This window comes from Lissotriton vulgaris, chromosome 1_2 (genome assembly GCF_964263255.1).
Source record: "Lissotriton vulgaris chromosome 1_2, aLisVul1.2, whole genome shotgun sequence".
NCBI classification, from domain to species: Eukaryota; Metazoa; Chordata; class Amphibia; order Caudata; family Salamandridae; genus Lissotriton; species Lissotriton vulgaris.
The window spans coordinates 313,394,296-313,416,804 of NC_141686.1; the positions used below are offsets into that span (position 1 = coordinate 313,394,296).

General features: G+C 46.1%; 1 protein-coding gene across 3 annotated transcripts in view; it reads left to right on the forward strand.

The window, feature by feature from the left end:
- The first annotated feature begins 14,581 nt into the window (after nt 1–14,581).
- Nucleotides 14,582–22,509, forward strand: part of LOC147736595 (membrane-spanning 4-domains subfamily A member 4A-like) — a 225,483-nt gene continuing 217,555 nt past the window's right edge. The window contains exon 1 of one of the 3 annotated variants that reach the window (XM_086953781.1): nt 14,582–14,906. The gene's annotated coding sequence lies outside the window, so the exon portion shown is untranslated. The remainder of the gene's footprint in view (nt 14,907–22,509) is intronic. The other 2 variants (XM_086953780.1, XM_086953782.1) reach the window with 2 other exon arrangements.

Below are 22,509 nucleotides of genomic sequence, written 5' to 3' on the forward strand. Positions count from 1 at the left end.
GGGCTGGAGTGTTCCCATGGGCCACAGAGTCAAGACTGATTTGAATATGGCTAGGTTCAAACTGGAATGGCATGTTGAACAAAAGAAATAATGGATTTAGGCCCAGATCTCTGTACTGGGGTGAATGTATGACATTGTTCTGCATTCTGTCCATCAACTGTTGTTTTTGCATGATCTCGTGGCAGACTGTACCAAGGGACTTCTTTTTCCTTTTCGGATTATCCATGCCCTGAGCCTTATCGTAACCTTTTCTTTTACCCATGTTTCTAGGATCCCCTCGGTTAATTATGTGCAACCTCTGCACTCTGGGGAGAAATACTCTACAGCTGCCACCATGCCCCCAGGTCCAAAGGAAGGAGGGAGTATGGCCACCTATTAATAGTTGAGATCAACTTTACAGCTTAAAATTTCAAATGGAAGGAAAATAAAGGAAATAAGGGAGATAAATACCAACGGAGGACAATTCAACCCGCTATACCAAAGGAGACCAGCTTACTGCGGAGCCAAGAGGGGTCGCTCTGCCTCTTCCTGCCTCTGACGGGTGCAGACAGGCCTGCCCTTGGCCCGACCTTCACCCGCACACCCGCCCCACGCAGCAGGAGCCCCACTCTGAATTTAGGCGCCTCCGGGTGCTCTGAGCCTCACATTGGCACCTCCTGGCGCTATGCTTCTTGGGGGCTGGAGTCCCCTGTCAGTGGCAGCAGGTGGCAGACGGCAGGCAAGAAAAGCAGGTTAGCGGGCTCCGAGACATCTAGGAGAGAGCAACCCCTATGGAGAGATGCTACGATTGAGAAAGATCTGCAGTTTGGATAGTGATCTGGAACAATGTCAAACTGGAGCCCATAAAAGATTCAGGGCACGAGGTTACACAGAACACACCATCAATAAAGCAATAATCAAAGCCAGTGCGATACCTAGAGAACAGGTTTTGATGGGTGTGAGTGACTCGGCGGAGTCAGAAGATAATGTAACTTTGCAGATTAGTGAGACTGATAAAGTAGTTGTACGCCTCATCCAATAAACGAGAGAGAGCCATTAGCTCTATCTTAAATAATCAATGGCCTATCATCTTGAAAGATCCAGTATTAGGTCCTATAGTCCCTAAACGGCCAACTATCGCCTTCCTCCGGGCGTATTCTATGAGGGATGCTCTGGTGGAAAGTTGTCTGGAGGTGATTCCTAAAACTAACTGGCTGTCTGATAGGAAAGGTTTTTACAAATGCAGTTTCTGTAGGGCGTGTCGTTTTTGAATCAACACTACTCATGTGACGGCATTATTCTGTTCGAAACCAATAGAAATCAACAGAAAGTACACATGCAGAGCGGAATTTGCAGTGTGCGTGTTGCAGTGCACCTGTGGCCTTAGGTACGTGGGTAGTACCAAGCTACAGATGCATATGCGAATTTTACAACACCTCAGGGCCATAGTCAACTCCGACCACACATACCCTGTGGCGAGTCATTTCAAAGAGGTCCATGACAATAACCTAAGCCATCTCAAATATTTTGTTATTGATGACGTCCCTGTTCTAAGAAGCCGTGAAACCCTACTTAGACAGTGAGAGACACGCTACATATTGGATCTCAATTCTAAAACACCAAATGGGCTCAATATCAGTGAAGATTTTTACAAATATCTATAAGTAGATCTGTATGTATTCTGAAATTGCCGATTATATTGGTATTTAGATCGTCATGTATTTTTGTTTATAATATTTATTATGTATCTCTATGTCAAGTTGAGAAAGTATAATATGCCAATGATGCAAATTAGGATCAGATATGGCCTCAACTATACAAGTTTTAGACCAAGGGCATTTCCCATACTTAAGGGGATTTTAGATCAAAGCATCAAATTGGAACAAATGCGTTCTGTAAGAATTTGCACATCGGCTACCGCACTCTGCACTTTATAATGAATTTTTAGGCAAATTTACGCAACTTTGGTAAGAGGAGTTGGTCTAACGGGTAGGGCTGTTAACCTCGAATCTGGGAAACCGGGTTTGAGTCTTGGCAATAAGGCTGAGCATCCTGTGATTCTGGGCAAATCAATTAATCTCCCAGTGCCTAACAAAAATGAATGTGTGTCCTCATGTAATGCAACTGATGCTTTGTAAAGCGCTCTGATACCCGATACCGGGTCAAGTTTGCGCTATATAAAACTCTGTAAAAAAAATAAACTTTCTGTGATTTTTGAGTATAAGGTTTCAAATGGCATCAGCCCTTTAGATGTAAGCACTTTGTACACTCAGCACTTTTGACCCATAGGCGCGGCTCATAGACTGTTATTGTGACAAAATAAATAACGTTTTGACTACTTACTGAGCTAGTGGTGTATATAAATACAATCCAGATATAAACCTTGCTTAATGTTTACAATGTGTTTATATACTATCAGTTATTCATTTTTCAACAGAACAATATTGGACATATAAATCTTGTTTTTGATTTTAACTATGAATTATATTTAAACACATGCTTTTGTATATACAATGTATATAACAGTATTTCTCATCATGGTTTCCTTGTGCACTAAGCAGCAATAAGTTTGGAAAACTGAGGTATACCTCTGTGCATTCTATTAAGTGATTGGCAATTAGTGTCTGTGACAATCTAGTAGTCTTTCTTTTATATCTATAGTAAAAGTGCCAGGTGGTCAAACTCACGTGATTGTGGTAAAAAATGCACATAGCGTAAAAAAATGTAAAAAAAATTCACATAAAAAGACACAAGAGCAACATAGTGCACATGTGATCAAGGCCGCAGGATGGTGGCCGAAACACGTCATATGGACACATAATGAAATAATTTAAAAAAGCACGTTTTAGTGACACTGCAGCAGCGTAATAAATGGGCCACACTGCACCATATTTACAAAGTGACGTATCTAGAACCTGTGCTATATTAAACCTGCGTCAGGTATAATGCATGCAGGGTGGGTGTTCCCCCATAAAAAAGGCTTTTAGAAGTTGTGCACTGAAAACTATGAGATTTCACTGCTTCTCAGCAGGTTTAATGACGGACGCAGGCCCTTTTACATGGGGCTTGCCCATGCGAAATAACACATTGCTGGAGTTGCGTCTTTTTTGCGACACACTCCATAAATGCGTCATTACTGCGTCACTAGATATGTCAGGATACCTGACGTAACTGGTCAATCCTTGTGACATGGCCCAGCGCATCCATGGTGTCGCAAGGAGGGCACAATGAAAAGTGTTGCAGCACTGTTTTCAACCAGCGATGCAACACTTTTCCTTCATGAGGCCCAGTATCTTTACGATTGGACTCCACACATAAAAAGATAGGTGTTTTTACATATGGAGACACCGCACTCGTAAAGATACTACTCATGAATCTATTTGTGAATAGCAAACAATCATAAACATAAAGTTCAGGCCCTTTGTGTGTTTTCTCTGCTCCCCTGGCCCCCAGCAGTCCCCACGTGTGCAGGATTGTAGCTGCCAGAATGGGAGAGTGGATTTCAGGGACAATACAAAGGTGAGCTTTCAGCACAATCATAGGGAGTTCTGAGCCAGAGCCCAGAAAATGTCTCCTTTGCCTCTAAGCGCTATACCACGACCGAGCTCTCTCTAGCTTATGTAAATCATCATGTAGAAATGAGCTAAAGACACCTTAAAACTCAAAAGGGATATTTCTTTAGCTAGAAGCGTTTACTTCTACATTGCACTTAAAGTGCACTAGAATTCAAACCCCAACATGGGGGTGAATTCAGGTTGTTAAGAGGATGATCCCAAACCCATTAACTTAATGTGGAATAAATGCTTTTTTGGGGGGCGGAATAGGCTTGAAAAGTGGGTGACTGAATTAAAGTGCAATGCATTCACCTCATTAGTAAACAGTTTAAAATTAAAACACAGTAATAACCAACGGCTAAAAGATGACCAGTCAACCTTTGCATAGGTCTTTCCACTGCGCACCCATATAGGGACCAGTAACTTTTGATCACTTTGATCTATAAACACATTTTTGTGTTAAAATCCGCAGATTATGTAGCAGATGGCCGATTATTTTACAGATGTGGCAAATCCATAAGTACGCGGAAAAACCAGCAGAATCGCATCATTCCAGTGGCCATGACTATGCAAGAGTCGTGTAATACCTAGCCCTGGGTGGTGAATTTTGCTCCGTTCGTGGAGTTTGTGGAGCTTTTCTGCACTCCGCACTCTGCAGGGCTCGCGGAGGAGTTTTTTTCTGTGCTTGTGATCACAAACGATAAGTTCGCGATTGCAAACTGTAAGTTCGCAAGCGAGAGCTGCCACTCGGGCAGAATTTCTACCCGAGCGGCAGGAATACCAGCACAAACTGCAGTTCACACTGCACTCGCAGAACTTCACTTAGTGTTTTTGTAACTTCACGGAGTTCCACGTAGCAAAACTCCGCGAACTACATCCCAGGCCTGGTAATACCTGGCAAAAAAGAATAAACTCAGGGAATGTAAGATGAAGCAAAACATGTGAAGCATAAAGTGGAGCAGCAACGCTGACATGGATTCCTCCTTTAAATTTTTTGTAGACATTTTTTAAAAATCAGTCAACGTTTTTGCCTGCAGTTACGGAGCTGAAAAGAGCCCTGAGGAAACCAGTTTTAAAGTCAGTTTTTAATTATTGCTGAGTTCAAGACCTGGCATGAAACACCACACTTAAATCTCTGCCCCAAACATACCTATATACATAAAACGGGCCTTATTTACGAGAAAGGGACTCAGCGCGGTGCCACAAGCTATTTGGCTACCCCGCACTGAGTCCCTTTCAAAACACAGTGATGCCTCATATTTACAATGATGTGTCACATCCCTGTGCTTTTCCCTGCACTGGTACACAATTTGGTTGCCATGCGCCGCCGCAGGAATGGTGCAAGAGTGTCTGTGATTTAGTAGAGAGATTGTTTTTGTGCTGCAAGGGACACTTTCCTGCACATAAACAATCACCAGAGACGCTTTCCATTAAAACCACTAAATTCAGACAAAAACTCTGTTCCTCCATGTAGCAGCAACTAAACTGCACCCACAAATGCTTTTATAAGCAACTTTACATGCTACAAAGCATAAAACCAATTCACAAAAGGACTTTGAAAATGATAAATATCAGGCAACGAGAGAGGAGAGGATTTTGGGGTCCCCCCTAACCTAGTGGGAGGATCAAGCAGATGCCTTGAACACAAAGAGCATATCATGCTGAATGATTCGGCGGTGGTCCCATCCTCCTAGGACCACCCCAAGCACAGTTATTGGCAAAAATACAATCCAAACTAAAGGCCCTGCAAAGCATTATGGGACAAGATTAGCAGTGGGCAGTGAATATTATAGTATCCAATATCAAAATAATTCTACAAAGAGCTGCAGTTCAACTAGTCGTTACTAGGTGTCCCTCATGAGTCAAATGCAAAAGCATTGAAATTATTACATCAAGCTGCAGTTCAACTAGTCATTGCTAGGTGTCCCTCAAGTCAAATGCTTTTGCATTTGACTCATGAAGGACACCTAGTAACGACTAGTGGAACTGCAGCTTCATGAAAGGGTTTCAATGCTTTTGCATTTGCCTCGTGAGGGACACGTAGTAACGACTAGTTGAACTGCAGCTCTTTGCAGAATAGCACTGACTACTGGTATTCAGCCCGGCGCCAGAGGGCTGACCAAACATTCATGCGCATTAAGGAGGGTGCCACCACTCCTCCCCCCTGCGTAGCCCAGCCCTGCCCCACAAAACTGTCCCAGCACAAAAAAATTATATTAACACCAAACTCAGCTTTCAGGAAGGAATGAAAGACGTTGCAGCCTGGATGAGCAACAGTTGCCTAAAGCTCAACTCAGAAAAGACAGAGGTCCTTGCCCTTGCACCCTCCTCCACCACTTGGGACAACAACTGGTGGCCCACCCACCCCGATGGACCATGCCCGGAACCTCTGCATCATTCTAGACTCCCCCATCACCATGACTCGCCAGATCAATGCTGTCTCCTCCACCTGTTTCAACTTTCTCCGCATCCTTTGCATTACCTTCAAGTGGATGCCCCCCCCCCGAAGCCAGAAAGACTGTCACCCAGGCACTCATCATCAGCGGAATAGACTATGTTAACGCCCTCTATACTGGAATCAACAAATCCCTGCTACACAAACTCCAAACCATCCAGAACACCGCTGCCACATTCATCCTTGGCACCCCAGGACATAAGCACACGACCCAGCACCTGCGAGACCTCCACTGGCTCCCCGGCGTGAAGAGAGTAACCTTCACGGTACTCACCCATGCCTACAAATCCCTCCACAACATCGGACCCAACTACCTCAATGAAAGAGTCTCTTTCCACGTACCCAAAGGAAGCCTCTGCTCTGCCGACCCCGCACATCCGCAGATCCAGAGCAGGTGGAAGAGCCTTTTCCCAGATCACGGCCAAGGCCTGGAACGAGCTCCCAGTCAGATGCTCCCCCACTCTGCACACTTTCAGGAAGAGCCTGGCTTTTGGGCTGACCCGGAGCTGGACCCTCCTCCCCCTCCAGCGCCTTGAGTCCCTCACGGGTGAGTGGCACGCTTTAAAAGCCCCCTGTTTGATTGATTGACTTGATTGATCATTTTAGTTTTCCTTTTTTGCTGTGCTAAATGGCAGTGGGGCGACGCTCCTTCACCATAGCCCCCTAGGGGGCAGTGCTGTGCATGGCATAGTGAGGTGAGGGTGGAACGCGCCCCAGGTGGCAGTGCTGGGCATGACATAGTGAGGTGAGGGTGGGACGCGCCCCAGGTGGCAGTGCTGGGCATGACATAGTGAGGTGAGGGTGGGACGCGCCCCAGGTGGCAGTGCTGGGCATGACATAGTGAGGTGAGGGTGGGACGCGCCACAGGTGGCAGTGCTGTGCATGGCATAGTGAGGTGATGGTGGGACGCTGACAGGTATCCCTTAGGAAAGGAAAGGTCATTTTTTGTTATTTGAGGGCACAGTTCTCTGGAATGTTCACCAGACTCTCCCTGGTACTTGGATGCACACCTAGGGTTCTGCCCAGCCAAAGCTTCCATGAGCCTGTATTAATCTGAAGGAAGCACGATGCACGCATCGCTAGCCAAGGAGTGTGGTGTCTGAATATTGAGGTTCAAATATCATTGGGGCAAAATTTCATGGGCACAACATCATGACTGCTAAAATATTGTGGGACAGTATATCAAAGCCATGTAGATCGCTTTTAATTTTTGGCAATAATATGGATGATTAAAATATCACTTATCGTAATATTGTGATATTTCCTATAGTTACTTTTAATATTGCAATTCTAATGTGTATTACAATACTTTTTCTTTCAATAAATGTTTTGCTACATGTCATTTTTATGTTATATTTAATTGTTTTGACTTTTCTTTTGGGTTGTGGGTTATTTTGATGGATATAGTGAGCAGAAATTTGTTATGTTTTTTAAATATTATTTTTTAAAATAAATGTTTAAAATAATATGATTTTTTCATTAAGTAAAAGTATATTTAAATATGTTTACTTTTTCAAGCAAATTGGGATTCAGTTATCTTGGCACACATTACTTTTTTATGTTGTAGGTTTGGGGTTATCATTATGCTAATGTTTAGATTTGTTTTGGGAAGCATTTAAATGCATTTATGCCACATGCAAATCAGTATTGACCCTGTGTCCAATGGGAACTGGCCTGGCAGTTTGGACTGGACTGTTCCCATTGGGCGCAAGGTGAAGACTGATTTGCATATGACTGAGTGTAAACTGGAATGGCATGGTGAGCAAAAAAATGATGAATTTAGGCCCAGATCATTGTACTGGGGTGAATGTATGACATTGTTCTGCATTCTGTCCATCAATTGTTTTTTTTGCATTTGTCCCCTCAAGTGGGACGGATGAGCCTAGACGTGGGTCCCGTGCTCTCCATGCCACTGGAGGCAAGCTATGATGAGGGGTAAAACCCCGAACCCAGTCCTAGGATGCTTGTTTCCAGTCCAGGGATAACCTGGCAGTTCAGACTGGACTGTTCCCATTGGGTGCAGGGTCAAGACTGATTTGCATATGGCTGGGTCTAAACTGGAATGGCATGGTGAGCAAAAAACAATGGATTTAGGCCTTGATCTTTGTACTGGGGTGAATGTATGACATTGTTCTGCAATTGTTCTTTTTGCATTTAACTTAATGATGGGGCACGTTTGATTTGTTTACATTTGCATTTAAATTAGTTTTGTTTTATAAAACTTCTAGTTTTATGTGTATTTGGGTTTGTATTTAATTTACATTACATTATGACATATTTAGAGGTTTTATTGTAAAATTATAGTATATTATTTCTAAACCATGATTTTTAATCTAAAAAATCTAATAAAAATGTGTATTTGGGGGGCGTGGCCAACCATCATGGCCACGCGGAAGTGACTTGGCTCGGCTCCCGCACCGGGGTCCGCTCGAACAGAGAATTAGGCGTGTATTAGGACGTCCACAGGCACAAATGTGGAGTGCCTGAATGCCTATACGATCGCGACCAGCTTGGAGGCATCAGGATGCACGGAGCGCTCTGTCCCCTGTAGCGCGAGAGGTGACAGAGGGCCCCCGCTGACCCAACATGGCGGCGGAGGTGCATTACATCTCCGGCCTGACTTTAGCGCTGCCCGCACTTGCTTTTCTGGACTAACCTGCCCCCTGATGCAAAGAAGAGAAGCTCCATGGACAGCATTTCAGTGCCTCCGGAGGGAGTCCGGCACTCACAAAATGGCGGACGCCTCAGAGGGCCATTCCGACACGCCGCAGCCACATAATCGACATACTGACTCCTCGATTCCGTTGCCAATGACGGGGCGATGTGTGACCCTAGCGGTGAGATGCCCAGTCCAGAGCAGTGAGCACATCGGATACGGCACTACACGGTGAGAGCTCCTGACCCTCTCAGCGCAGCACAGGTCAGACCATGCAGCTGGGAGACAAAGCAGTTACCCCAAACCACACGCACTACTGCTGAGGCGAGTTGTGTGATCTGAAGGGGCTTTGGGAGGCCTTCATTCACGCTGAATCTGTTCTTTTTCGGGCTGCCTGCCCCTTCATGGCTGACCCTAAGATGGCGCCCTGAACCCTCCTCACCGGTTCGGGCCTACGGATGGGCTCCTCAGAAGCTTTCTTTTAACGTGGTCAAGTCAAGTCAGTCAAGTCAGGGACATTTGTATAGCGCACAAATCACATCCTAGGAGTCACTGACATCAGCTCTGTGAAGGAATAAGTGCTGAGATCAGAAAGGCGCCTCACTTAACAAGCTCCTATCACCGACCACACGAAGAGGGGTGCCTCGCGACTACTGGGGGTGAGTCTGTGCTCGCCTCGGAACAGGCACTGAAGCCCTCACCTGCCCTTATGCCTCCCAAGAAGACTGAACAGAACTAGGGCCTAGATGTAGGTAATAGCAAATTACCGAATGGTAAAAACCGAATTTTACCGATTCGGAATTTACTATTCGGTAATTGCTATGTAGGTAAAAAATTCGGTAAAATACCGAATCGGTAAGATTCGGTAATTACCGGTTCGGTAATTACCGAATCGGTATTTGCCATTGATTCCTATGGGCCTTGAAGCCCATAGGATTCAATAGCAAATACCGATTCAGTAATTACCGAATCAGTAAAATTAGCGATTTTACAAGGGGGACAGGGTGTCACTTTGACACCCTTTTGCACCCCTGTTACTGGCTTGTGTGCTATGTGACACACATACATGCCCTTAGGGCATGTCTGTGTGCCACATGGCACAGGTGTACATGCACAGATGTGCATGTACACTGGAATTCGTTATTTACCATGTAATAGTATTACATGGTAAATAACGAATCGGTAATGGCCTGTGGCACTGTTTCCAGTGCCACCTACATCTATATTTACAGATTCGGTAAATTTACTGATTCGGTATTTTACAGAATCGTTTAAATTTACCGAATCGGTAAATATACTGATTCTGTATATTTTAAGGCCCCTACATCTCCATTAGCAAATACCGGTCGGTAACGGCCGAAATCGGCCGTTACCGACCGGTATTTACCGACCTACATCTGGCCCAAAGTCTCCAGCTACTTTGGAGCCTCCAGTATTTCCGACGGTGCAAGGCAGGGACAGTGTCAGATTGCGGGGGACATGGCGTTCTCCCGAGAACTTCTCTTGGCAACACTTTGAGACTTTAAAAATGAGCTACAGGCGGATATCAAGGTGGATATCATGCCTCGCTGGACACCTTTAAATCAGAGATGAGCCTCAGGGTCAGCGAACTAAGATCTGATCCGATTCGGTTGGGACCCGCTCCCTGGACTTGAAAACAAAATGCCAAAATCTTGAGGAGCGACTCCTGCCACTTGAGGAGGGGACGGAAGCCTTTAAGGCTCAACTGAACTCCGCACTGTTAAAATGTGAGGACTTAGATAACCGCTCTAGAGGTGAGAACATTCGGGTGTGGGGCCTGGAGGAGGGCAGTGAGGGGGCTAACTTGGAACAATTCATGGTGGGCCTCTTTACCAACATCATAGGAGACGACAGCCCACCGATTCTCCTAGAAAGAGTGCATAGAGTTGGCCCAGCACTGCAGGGCAAGCAGCAACGTCCAAGAGACACCCTGGCAAAATTAGCCTCTTTTAAAACTATTACAATTGAGTTTCAAGGGAGCTCTTGCACTCTATTTCAAGATGTCGCCCAGGTCACATTACTGAGGGGACAACACTAAGCTCCTTGAAAAACAGATCAAATACAGATGGACATGTCCATTTGGCTTGGCCTTCTCTTACAAAGCTAAGCAACACCACTTCACCGAGGTTGAGGGGGTGGCTGCCCTGTTGGGGGTCACCCACCTGACACCGCAGACGGGGCTGTCATCTGCGGATGTCTCCAGAAAGCACCCAAAGACATGAGACACCACCGGTGCCTGGCAGTTGACATCGAACTCTGGAAAGAAAAAGTCGTGAGCAAAACATACTGTCCTTCACTGCCTGACCAAGACTATACAACAGCTTAATCGACATGACGGGCCTGTCCCTCGGTCCCTGCCTGGGGTGTCTTCACCCTCTGGCTCCAAACGGGGGCTACTTGACCGAGAAGTGCCTGCAGATTTACCTACAAGTATTCCTTTGCACTACCTGTTGCCTGCGAATTGATGGGACGCTGATCTTACATTGCCTGGAGCGCACTTCTAGGTGCAGGATTGGTCCTACCCCGACGACCATCTGAAGATGCGGGGTCTCAATCCTGCATTTACCTGTGTACAGGTCTTGTTAACTGTTTCACATACCCTTTTTGTCTTTTTTCTTTTGCCCAGGGAGGGCATCACAAGAGCCAGGGGAGGGGACAAAGGAAAAGGGGGGAGCCCCAACTTAGCTTGCTTGATTGTTTTGGGTGGGAGGGGGGTTACGCTTTTCACGTGGAATTCAAGGGGCCTCAACTCTCCTAACAAGCGGCATGACTTCTGGAAGTTCTTGGTGGACCAGTACCTGCAGGTAGTAGCGATACAAGAATCCCACATCAATGGGGATGAAGAGAGTCGACTCAAACATAGGCGAGTCCCCCTCATATGTCAAGACACTAGCCAAAAGAAACACAATGGGTTCGCATTGCTATTCCACACTTCAGCCCACTTTATACATGGGGCCACACAGAGCGATAGGGAAGGTAGATTTATTATGGTCAAAGGTACACTGACAGGAAGGCCTTGCACAATAGCTTCGGTGTATGCCCCCAATTCGGGACAGGCAGACTTCCTATACTCCTTCCTAGACACATTGCTGGGGTTCGCTATGGGAGACCTAATCATTATGGGAGACTTCAACCTTGTCTGGGACTCGGATATGGATTCCTTACATGCCCATAGAGCAAGGGGAGGGTTGTTTCCCGAGGCTCTGAAGTTGTCTATGCGGAAAGTGGGACTGACCGATGTTTGGCGGCACCTTAATCCAACGACAAAAGATTGCTCATTCTTTTCCCATGTGCACAAATCATACTCACGGATTGACCACGCCTCCCTCAGCCAATCACTTTTACACACAGTCACGAACTCCCTTTTCCTACCCATAACTTTCTCGGACCACGCACCCTTGACTTGTCTGTTAGACTGGCCGACCCCGCGCTCCAACTTGATCAGATGGTACCACCCTGAGTTTTTAAGCAGAGCTCGCTTACATCGAGATGATCTCCGCAAGGCAATCAAAGACCTCTTGCTACTAAATGACCCGGCAGATACATGATGACTAATTGGGATGCTTTTAAAGCTTATATTAGGGGACACTGCATCTAACTAGCTACCTCTCTTAGAAGGCTCCAGACGAAGGAGTGCCTGGAGCTGGAACAAAATCTTTCTGACGCAGAGAAACTCATAAGGGCACCTCCTCAGCCCCATCTTTGAGAAAACTCACAGCTCTTAGAGGAAAACTTAGCGCCATATACACAAAGAGACCTGAGAAGACGCCACACCGACTTCAAGCACGGGGATATGAGGGGAAAGACAAAGTTGGTACTCTGTTAGCTAAACAGCTGCGGGTCAAGCAGGAGAAAGAATTTATCAAACAAATTATAGATGATCAGGGTGCGACACACACTAGTGAAGGGGGAAGGCGCAGACATTCCTTGAATTTTACCAAATACTCTATCTGGCTGACACTTTTAGAGTGGAAGACCAGCAACAATACTTGACTGATCTAGATCTCCCACAAGTCCCTGCTTCCGTCAGTGACGGCTTAGGTGCACCAACTACTAAAGAAGAGGTCCAAACTATGATCGATTCCATTAAACTACGCAAAGCGCCAGGGCCTGATGGGCTCATGGCCCAGTTTTATCGTACTTTCGCTGCTGATTTGAGCCCCCACCTGACTGTACTAATGAATGCCATTGCCTCCAAACAGGCCGTCTCATCCACTATGGGCGAAGCTCTAATCTCTATATTCCCTATGCAGGGAAAAGATCCACAAAGATGTTCATCATATCGACCCATTGCCTTCTAAAACTTAGACCCCAAACTCTATTCCAAAATTCTAGTCAGCCGCCTTGAGAAAATAATACGGAATTTCATAAATCCGGCCCAATCGGGATTCATTAAAGGGCGACAGACGCATGACAACCTGAGACGGATCTTCCAGCTCATTGATAAGGCCCACAAGAAACGAATCCCAGCATCTCTACTCTCCTTCGATGCATGAAAGCCTTTGATCGAGTTGACTGGACCATTTTTATGCTCTCTCCGCGCTGATTTGGATTTTGTGAGGCCTTTATAAATATGGTCCAGGCCAATTTAAGTGCTACTCGATCTTGAGTGGTGGTGTATTGGCTGTCCCCTCTCCCCGTTACTTTTTGCCCTTAGCATAGAACCTTTCGCAACCCGAATATGAGCCAACCAGAACATCACTGGGATTACATTTGGGAAGGACGACCACAAAATAGCACTGTTTACAGACGATGTCCTCTTGCCAGTTACCAACCCTGACATCTCTTTACCTGCAATCAGTCAAGAATTAACACAAAACGGTCTCGGGATTAAAAATAAACCATCCAAGTCCTCTCTTTTAAATCTTACTCTACCGCCGAGGACTCAGAATAAGCTCGAGAAGATGACCCCTTTCCAATGGGCATGGAAGGCTATCACATACCTAGGGATTTACATCACCCCTAACTCTCTGACATATATAAAGCTAACTACCCGCCCCTTCTCCGTCAACTAAGAGCTCATTTTAAAAAATGGAATGTTGCATACATCTCATGGATAGGCAGGATCAACACAATTAAAATGAACGTACTACCTCGCCTCCTTTACCTTTTCCAGGGACTTCCTATAATGCCTGAAAAAACCTTATTCCCCTGAACTGAAAACTATGCTCCTCAAATTTATCTGGCAGGGGAAAAGGACGCGACTGTCATACCATCTATTGACGAGATCTCGTGTTAAAGGTGGGTTGGTCCTCCCAGACTTTTTAACCTATTTCAGTGCGGCTCAGCTACACATGGTGGGTGAGTGGTCTGGCAAACTATGGCTCCACATTGACAGGCAGGTAAGTGGCTGAACTATCTGGGACCTACCCTGGAGACACAAAGCAGATAGGTCATTGAACGCATACTTAAGTGTCCCTACCTCCACTACTCTGCAAGTGTGGGATGCAGTCACTAAATCACTACCTCTGACCACGTTTGCATCCCGCTATACCCCCATCCACCTCTCCAAAGACTACCCTCCGGCGCTTCAGGAAGGGCCCTTTGATTTATGGAAGGACGGAGGTTGCCTTATGATCTCTGATTTGTTTCACAGTGACAAAAGTTGCTCCTTCCCGGACTGCATGAACCGCTTTCACCTACCGCACTCTGAACGATTCCACTATACACAACTTATTCACTGGGTCCAGCGACCTCACATGCGCCAAGCTGCCACTAGGGACCACTCCCCAAAGAAAAATGTGTTCACTCCTGCACTACGGGTAAAGGTTGTATTTCTTCTTAGATACGCTGTCACGATTCCCCAACCGCTGGTAAACACTGCCTGCGCTGGGAAAGGATCAAGGGACAAAGAAACTACAAATCCCATGATCCTTGGGGCGGCGCGCTGTAGTGACGTTATACGCCAGGAAAAGCATATAGCGTGCCTTCTATGCAGAACGCGCTGCCGATTATTTGTGGTTGCAGAGTTATCGTTTGTCTTGAGGGTCGGAGATCTCCTTATCTCGTTGTGGATGGTGGATTATTTGGCGGAGGCTTAGGAAGCGCCTACTCGGATTGGTTCGAAGAAGCTTCCACGGGTGTGTTACCCTCTCCATTGGATTATTTGGCGGAGGCTTAGGAAGCGCCTATCTCCACAGGTACAGGTGGGGCTTGCTTCGAGGGCGTGGGAGTTCGGAGTTCCGAGGATTATTTTGCTGGGGCTTCGGAAGCGCCCACATCGTGAAGGCATCATTTTCAGGTCTTCTTTATCTTTGTTCGAGGTGGTGTGTGACTTAGTTCAGGGTAAACTTGGTGGAGTTTGTTCTGTACACACCTTTGAAACGTACTTGTACTTTGGGGATCTTTGGAAGTATTGAACGCTGTTAGTGACTACTTCAAAGATCGATTTCCTGACTATTGTGGAACGTGGGTTTGGCAAACCTATTCTTTTGGTTCTTCATTTGTATGCACTGCTGCTGATATTCTTTATTCTTTGGAACTATTCTATCACATTTGCTTTGTGGAGGGAACTGAGCGCGAGAGAGAAACGAAGGTGACAGAGTTATGTACACCTTATATGACGTTACTACATGCATGAGTTAATGCAGGCACAAATCATTAATATAAAACCAAAGGAGACAAGAGGTAGAGAAATTGGTGGTCCTCAGTTACGGGAGGATCGTTGGGTATTCCTTCTACCTCAAGGGGTAGGTGTATTTTCTGTTTAGTCAATACAAAGAAGTGGTTACTTGTTGGGGAAGTCTATTTACAGAGAGGTTGTTATTTCTCCCTTACAGTAGCACCTGGGGATGAGGAGTGGTTCATTTCTTTACCTCATATATCAGCACTCCTGAATTTGAATTACAGGTGAGGAATGAGTCACATTGTTAGATATTGTTCAGTCTAGCAAGCCCAACGCCACTTATTCCGTGCTTTGTATATTTCAGGTCTCCGGTTCCAGCAGCCCAGCAGTTCCCCTCCGGACATTCTTTTCCCCCCGCTTGATCTCCTTAACAGTCTGCGTACTATTAGTGTCAGACTTGGGATGATCTAGAGGTGGGCCCCTTTATAGCATCAGTACAATCCTGGGGATACATCACGGAGGAATCTGACATACGCTACTACTTGCCCTTTCCCTGCAAGGAACACAGAAACATAGAACATTTTGGGGTGACATGCTCCGAACTCCGCCATCGGAGAAACAGCGGGAAGCCCTCCATAGAGACGTGGCGAAATTCAATAGATCCATGCACCTCTGGGAAGCCCACTACAAGATACTATACGACTGGTGCCTTCATCCACACAAAGTGCACTCTATTTTTCCGGGCACTTCGGATTGCTGCTGGAAGGGTTGTGTCCTACTAGGTGATTTTAAACATATTTGGTGGGATTGCCCGGTCATCCAAACATTCTGGAAGGAAATCCTTGCCCAAATGAAGCTCATACTGGGAAACCCTATAGGAGAGTCTATAGAACATGTGTTATTAGGTCTTTGAGACCCACTACTCAAATATCAAACACATGCTGATCGCTCGGTCTTGTGGGTGTATTTGGGTGCTGCCAAAATACAGGCCGACTGACTCGTCGCCGCAGGGGACCCTCATAAGAGGGCGGACACGTAGTGCCACAAGATGGCAAGCGCACCAGCCTTTTGGGTTGCAGCGGCTGGCAGCCAGCTGCAGGCACGTCACTTCCGGTCGGGGGGGGGGCGGGGTATTTAGGCTTCCCCCTCCCTCTAGGCGGCCTCTTTGTTGTCCTTCTTCCCTCGATGTTGCCCTCCCTGCCGCTTCCCCTACATCTCAGGGGGCGGGGGTGCTATGCTTGTAATATTTGTTATTTGTGTTGCAGGAGGAGTTACAGGATGACCCAGAGGCGAAAGGTACTCAGGAGTACCCTATGCAGAAGCACAAAGGGTGCTGAGGCACAATATCCCCGGGAGCTCTGTGCGGTGGACCCTGGGGTGCGACGACGCCCCGTTATCCTACAGGTGGTTGGTTACCTGGACAACCGGGGGTTGCTTGAACGCTCCACCCCTTGTAGGGTGGGTGTGAGCAAGAGGGTGGACCAATGGTTCACCGGATATGGGAGGGGCTATCCTCTCACCTCAACCGCTAAGCACCGTCTGGACAAGGCCGCGGGCTACTTGGCCTATCAGGTGGCAAGCTGCGAGGGGCGGCTAGCCTTTGGATCATCTGTAAGATAACCCACCATGTTTTGGCATAAGTTATGCTAATAAACCTGCAGCTACTTTTTCCTAACAACAAGTTGTCTTGTCTGTTCATTTATTGATGTACAACATGTTTATTGGGGGGTTGGTGTGCGGGCCGATATTGGAACTATGGCCATAACTGCAGCATGGAAGAAAGCTGCGGCCCCCTCGCTCACCCAATGGCACGCTCGCCTGTGGAGGCTGCTGGCCATGGAACGCCTAACTGATATAGTTGATGCCTCCCGCAAGGGTTTTGATTACATTTGGGGCTGCCTGGTTAGCTACCTTTCAGAGGGACTTCCCTTATTTGCTTATAGCCCCCGACTCACAGCCTAACACCTCTTCTTAATCTAGAAGCTTTCAGGTGGGACAGCTCTCCCCCCTCTGACACCAGCTAAGAGAGGGCGCTCCGCGCTGGCCGTGGGATACTCCCGCCTGCCACTGACCTCCTCCCCTTTGGTATATTAGTGCCTAGATTTCTCCAACTTCCCTGGGTGCCACTGGTGTTGATTTATTTATTTTGTATTGAATGGTTTCCCCCTTTTCTCTTTTTCTGTAACCTTTGTTATGCCTCTAGCCGCAGTCAAAGATGCAGCCATCTAGAACCCGGGGTGCCTGTTGGGCACCTAAGCAATGACGTTTCCCCCTATGAATGTCCAATAGGGAACTTACCTCGGGACTATACGAGAGTTTGATTTGGACCTATATGTTGGACTAATGCATTACTTTCTGGTTCACATATGTTGTGGGTGCAGTTACCGAGATTGTACGAAACTGTGTCTTTACTTTCTGGCTACCTAACAAGGGCACTAGCATCCACTGTGTACACTTGACTGTACCGTGACTGCTTATGATGCAATGTTTGATATTCTATGCAAATATTTGAATAAAAAGAATTTGACAACATTTTCTTTTGTTTGGTTAATAAATCTTGGTGCAAGGGTGGGGTGTCTGTATTGTAGGGGTGATTGTTTTTGTGCAGGAAGAGACACAAACGCAGGAGGTGTTTTCCTCTTTCATCGTGTGCTGCATGTGGTGCCTCTCTAATGACACCCCTGGGGTGGCGATAGAATTGGACGATTCCCCGGTTTTGAAATCCTCGTAAATGTCGTAATGCCTCACATTCCATGGGTGTTGCATGGGAACACCCACAGCAACACCCATGGAGCGCCCCTGTCATGCAGTGTTCTGTGTGAAAGGGGCACATATTTGCAAGGCCATGAAATGCAACGTAAAGTGGCTTTGCGTGGCCTTGTAAATATGCAGCGGCACATTGAGCCACCGGAGCATCAGCATCAGCAGGGAGGTGAAGGGACGGAGGTGTAGGCGGAGGCTGTTCCACGTCCTTCCTTCTTCAAAATGTATATGGCCCCTTTAATAATTTTGATTACAGCTTTTGGAATTGCAACTACTTACTATGAAGACGACACCCAATTGATCCTGTCCTTGGACCAGTGCTTAATTTGAGCCGGTGGTTTCCGGTGCTAGGTACTGGCACATAATTGTCAACACCGGCACTTATGACAATCTATCACATGGTACAGTTGTTTATTGATTCATGAATGGCTAATACCTACCGTCCAAGTCAATGTTTTAGCTTTGGGAGTCTGAAATTGTCTGAATTCTCACACTTGTAGGAGTGTGATGGTTAGGAGTTGTGTTGGTGCTGTCATTGGCAGTGCTTGTCGGGGCAACAGGTGGCACAAGCTGCTCTGTCCTCCTGAAGATGTCCCTGGCATTTACTTTATTACAAATTAAGCACTGCCTTGGACAAGGGTTCCACAGGGGCTGAACAGGATTTTAAAAACTGTTTTGTTAATATCATTCGTTGGATGGCAACATAATCTAAAATGTAACACAGACAAGACAGAAATTCTATTGTTCGGGAAGGTAAATCTGTTTTCTCCCATGACATGGTGGCCAGAAACTGTGCCACTTTCTCCTTACCCCCCCTAAAAATAGAAGTTCAATTTGATAACGCTCTTACGTTTCGACCACAAGCAGAAACAGTAGCTGGTATGAGTTTTTCACTGATAAAATCTTTTTTAAAGTTCTTCAACTTTCTCCCGTTAGCTGTTAGAAAGACTGTAGCCTTTGCCTTGATAACATCGAGGTTGTATTACTGCAATAGTCCGTATGCTGAGACATCTCAACAATTGCTTCGCAAACTCCAGCCCAGTGCTTAATTTGAGCAGGTGCTTTCAGGTGCTCAGCACCTTCACTTCTTTTACAGGGCCGGGGCTACAATTTTTGAACCTGCAGGTGGTGGTTTCAATATTAATTGTTCAAATTCAAAATAAAAAGAATAACATACATTGCATAGTGACTGGCTGGTAAATGTTCATAGGCAGACCGGCATACGCCTGTCCAGGCAGGCATGATTGTGTATCACCACGTTAGTGATGATGTCATCACGCTGATCACAAATCCAAGAAGTCATCGACAAACTATGTCTTGCATTCGATTCCCCGAGTCTGCTGCACCCTGCCACTGCCTGGGCCTAAGCCTCCCATTGGATAATTGTAGCTGGGTGCTGGCTCAAGACGGAGTTGAGGCAAGGAAGCTGCGAGAGCGCATTTGGAACTTGGGAGTGAGGGCTCTTGAGGAAGAATAAATGAAAGTAAGTGTGGACTTTCCACTTGTTGCATAGCCAGAGTAGCATATCTGGCAGCCCTGCATTGCTGCTATCCTCGATGTGGCTGTGGCCCAACACAACTTTTGTGCGCCATGGAGTCACCTGTAGAATCAGTGCGCTGTACCCCAGCATGGTAATTGCTGAGCGTGCGTGAGTCCAGTAGGCAGCACAGCCATACTGCTGGGTGTTAGTTGCGCTTTATAAGTTCTTTTTACATTACATTACATTACACACTTACCAGCATTGGCAGCATTACTGCAGGGGCTAATGCCTGTGCTGTAGCAGGCAGGGTCACAGCAAGCTGATCAGTTGATGTCGATGCCATCGCCTTCCTTGGATCTACTAATTACAGGCAGCACTAGCAGTGACATGACCTGCTGTGCTCAAGCAGCCGCCTGTTCCGCAATAAACTTAGTCATACCACACTGATTAATATATGCAAAAAAGCATTTTCATTTGGTGTGCATTTTGTTTTTGCACTCTGTTTAGGAAAGAAAGTAAAACACGTCATCTTCCGCTTCTTTAGAAATCACAACAAGAAAACACAGAGTTCAAAATAGCAGGGACATGTACAGGCTGATGACAGGGAACACAGGCAGCAGCAGTGTTAGAGATGAGAGACAGCAAGAGTAAAGAGGAGAAGAAACAACAAGAAAGGAGAGAGATAAAACGGAGCAAAGTAGAGGAAAAGTAGGAGAGCAAATCAGATTCAAAGAGAAAGCAGCCATGATGTGAAGAAGAGAGCATTAAGAAGATAGAAGATAGAATGAAAGTATGTGGAGGACAGGACAGAGGAAAAAAAGCAGACAAATGATAAAACGGAGACCCAGCTAATCACTGCCGGAGAGTGATAGTAAACAGCCAAGATAGAGGGGAGAGAGAGCAGAGCATGGATAAAAGTGAAGAGAAAAATGGGCAGGGGTAGAATGAATAGAGGGCAAATCAGAAATGCAGGGTGTGACAAAGGAGATAGAAAACAATTCGAGAGGTGAGAGGATAGACTCCTAGAGCAAAGACTTAGGGGACGGACAACAGATCAAGGTTAGAAGATAGAGACTTAGGCAGTGAGATTGTTAAAAGTGGGGCTCACCGGAGGAAGACGTGAGTGGTCGCCTCCTTTGCAAAATTTTCAGTACCTGCACTTCTTTTTTTTTACAAATTAAGCACTGCTCCAGCCGGTGCAGCAATCGGCAGCCAGACTGGTGCTCAAACTTCCCAAACACAGTTCTGCTCCAAAGCTTTCAGCGATCTACACTGGCTACCAATTCATAAGAGGGTATTATTTAAGATGCAGGTTTTAGTTTTCAGAGCACTTCTCATGCCACAGGTCCTAAATATTTCACCAATAGGTTCTGCCTCTACAGGACTCAGAGGACACTTAGATCGTACAGTGCTAAGCTGATAAATTCCCTCGTTCAGGCTTAAATCCAGAGGAGGCAAAACATTAATGGCCCTGGGAGTCAAAACCTGGAATCAATTGCCAGCCTTGCTTCAGCTACTAGAGAACGAAGCTTGTTTCCGAAAGGCTCTGAAGACCTGGCTCTTTAAGATGCTGGACGTTCTGTGCCCCTCTCTCTAATATAGCGGGTTTGGACCCACTTTTTCCTCCATTGTTGACTAGTTTCGGCTAGCATTAACCTTTTAGTATCGGTGTTGATGGGCTCGTGCCAGGATACTCCTGTTGAGTGATGGAGGACTTTACAAGTACTATATTCATTCATTCTTTGCGGCCAGGTAGGAGAAAGAAGGTTCGCTGCTCTTGCTTCGGCGGATGTGCGGGGTTTGGGTGAGGGAGAAGGAGGCGGTGGGCAGGTAGAGGTCCAGACGGTGATTGATGTAGGCCCATCCTTGATTGTGCAGAGCCTTGTAAGCGTGTATCATTGAACTGGTATCTCTTGTGGACGGGGAGCCAGTGGAGGTTCCTCAGATGTGGGGTGATGTAGGCCCGTCTGGGGAGATCGAGGATCAGTCTGGAAGCTGAGTTATGTATGGTATGTAGTCTCTTTAGTAGGTGTGTGGTGACTCCTACGTAGAGGCAGCACCAGAGGTTCTAGAGAAGGAATGAAATACCACATTGAAACTACATCTTTCAAGAGCTGCTTGGCACCGAGAGTAAACTTTGAAAGGTCCCCTCTCACCAAATACAGCTACTATTATAACTCTTCAAGCAGCCCCTTGTGATCTTGAAGCCCCAGCATCCAGCCTTTACTTGCATCACTAATATGCACCCCCTTAATTGGGCGTTACTCTGTGGCTTCGTAGCTAGTGCTGCACTATGTCGGTCTACGCACATACATACATACATATATACATACTTACATATATACATGCCACCGAGGCTCCAGGCAAAGCGTGGAGGGGCAAGATGACTGCAGTACATGGCTATTGTGGAAACTCAACTGTGTAAGGTACCTTCTGTAAGGTCTGGTCACAGTCTGATAAATGCACCTATATTGTGCCCTCGTTATAGCAATCACATTGGGCCCGATTCACAGAACTAACTTAAGACAAAATCCTAAACTTACTAGTTTTGGTATTCACAGAAGTTAGGATTTTGTCTTAAGTTTGTCTTAAAACAGACCTAAGACAGACTTAAGTTAGGATTTTGTCTTAAGTCTGTCTTAAGACAGACTTAAGACAGACTTAAGTTAGGATTTTGTCTTAAATTTGTCTTAAGACAGACTTAAGATAGACTTAAGACAGACTTAAGTTAGGATTTTGTCTTAAATTTGTCTTAAGACAGACTTAAGATAAGATTTTGTCTTAAGTTTGTCTTGAGACAGACTTAAGACTGACTTAAGACAGACTTAAGTTAGGATTTTGTCTTAAGTCTGTCTGTCTTAAGTCTGTCTTAAGTTTGTCTTGAGACAAACTTAAGATAAAATCCTAACTTCTGTGAATACCAAAAGTAGTAACTTAAGGATTTTGTCTTAAGTTAGTTCTGTGAATCGGGCCCTTTGACCTTGGAAACCGATAGAAAGAACACCTCCCCAAGGAACAAGGCACTGTGACCGCTCA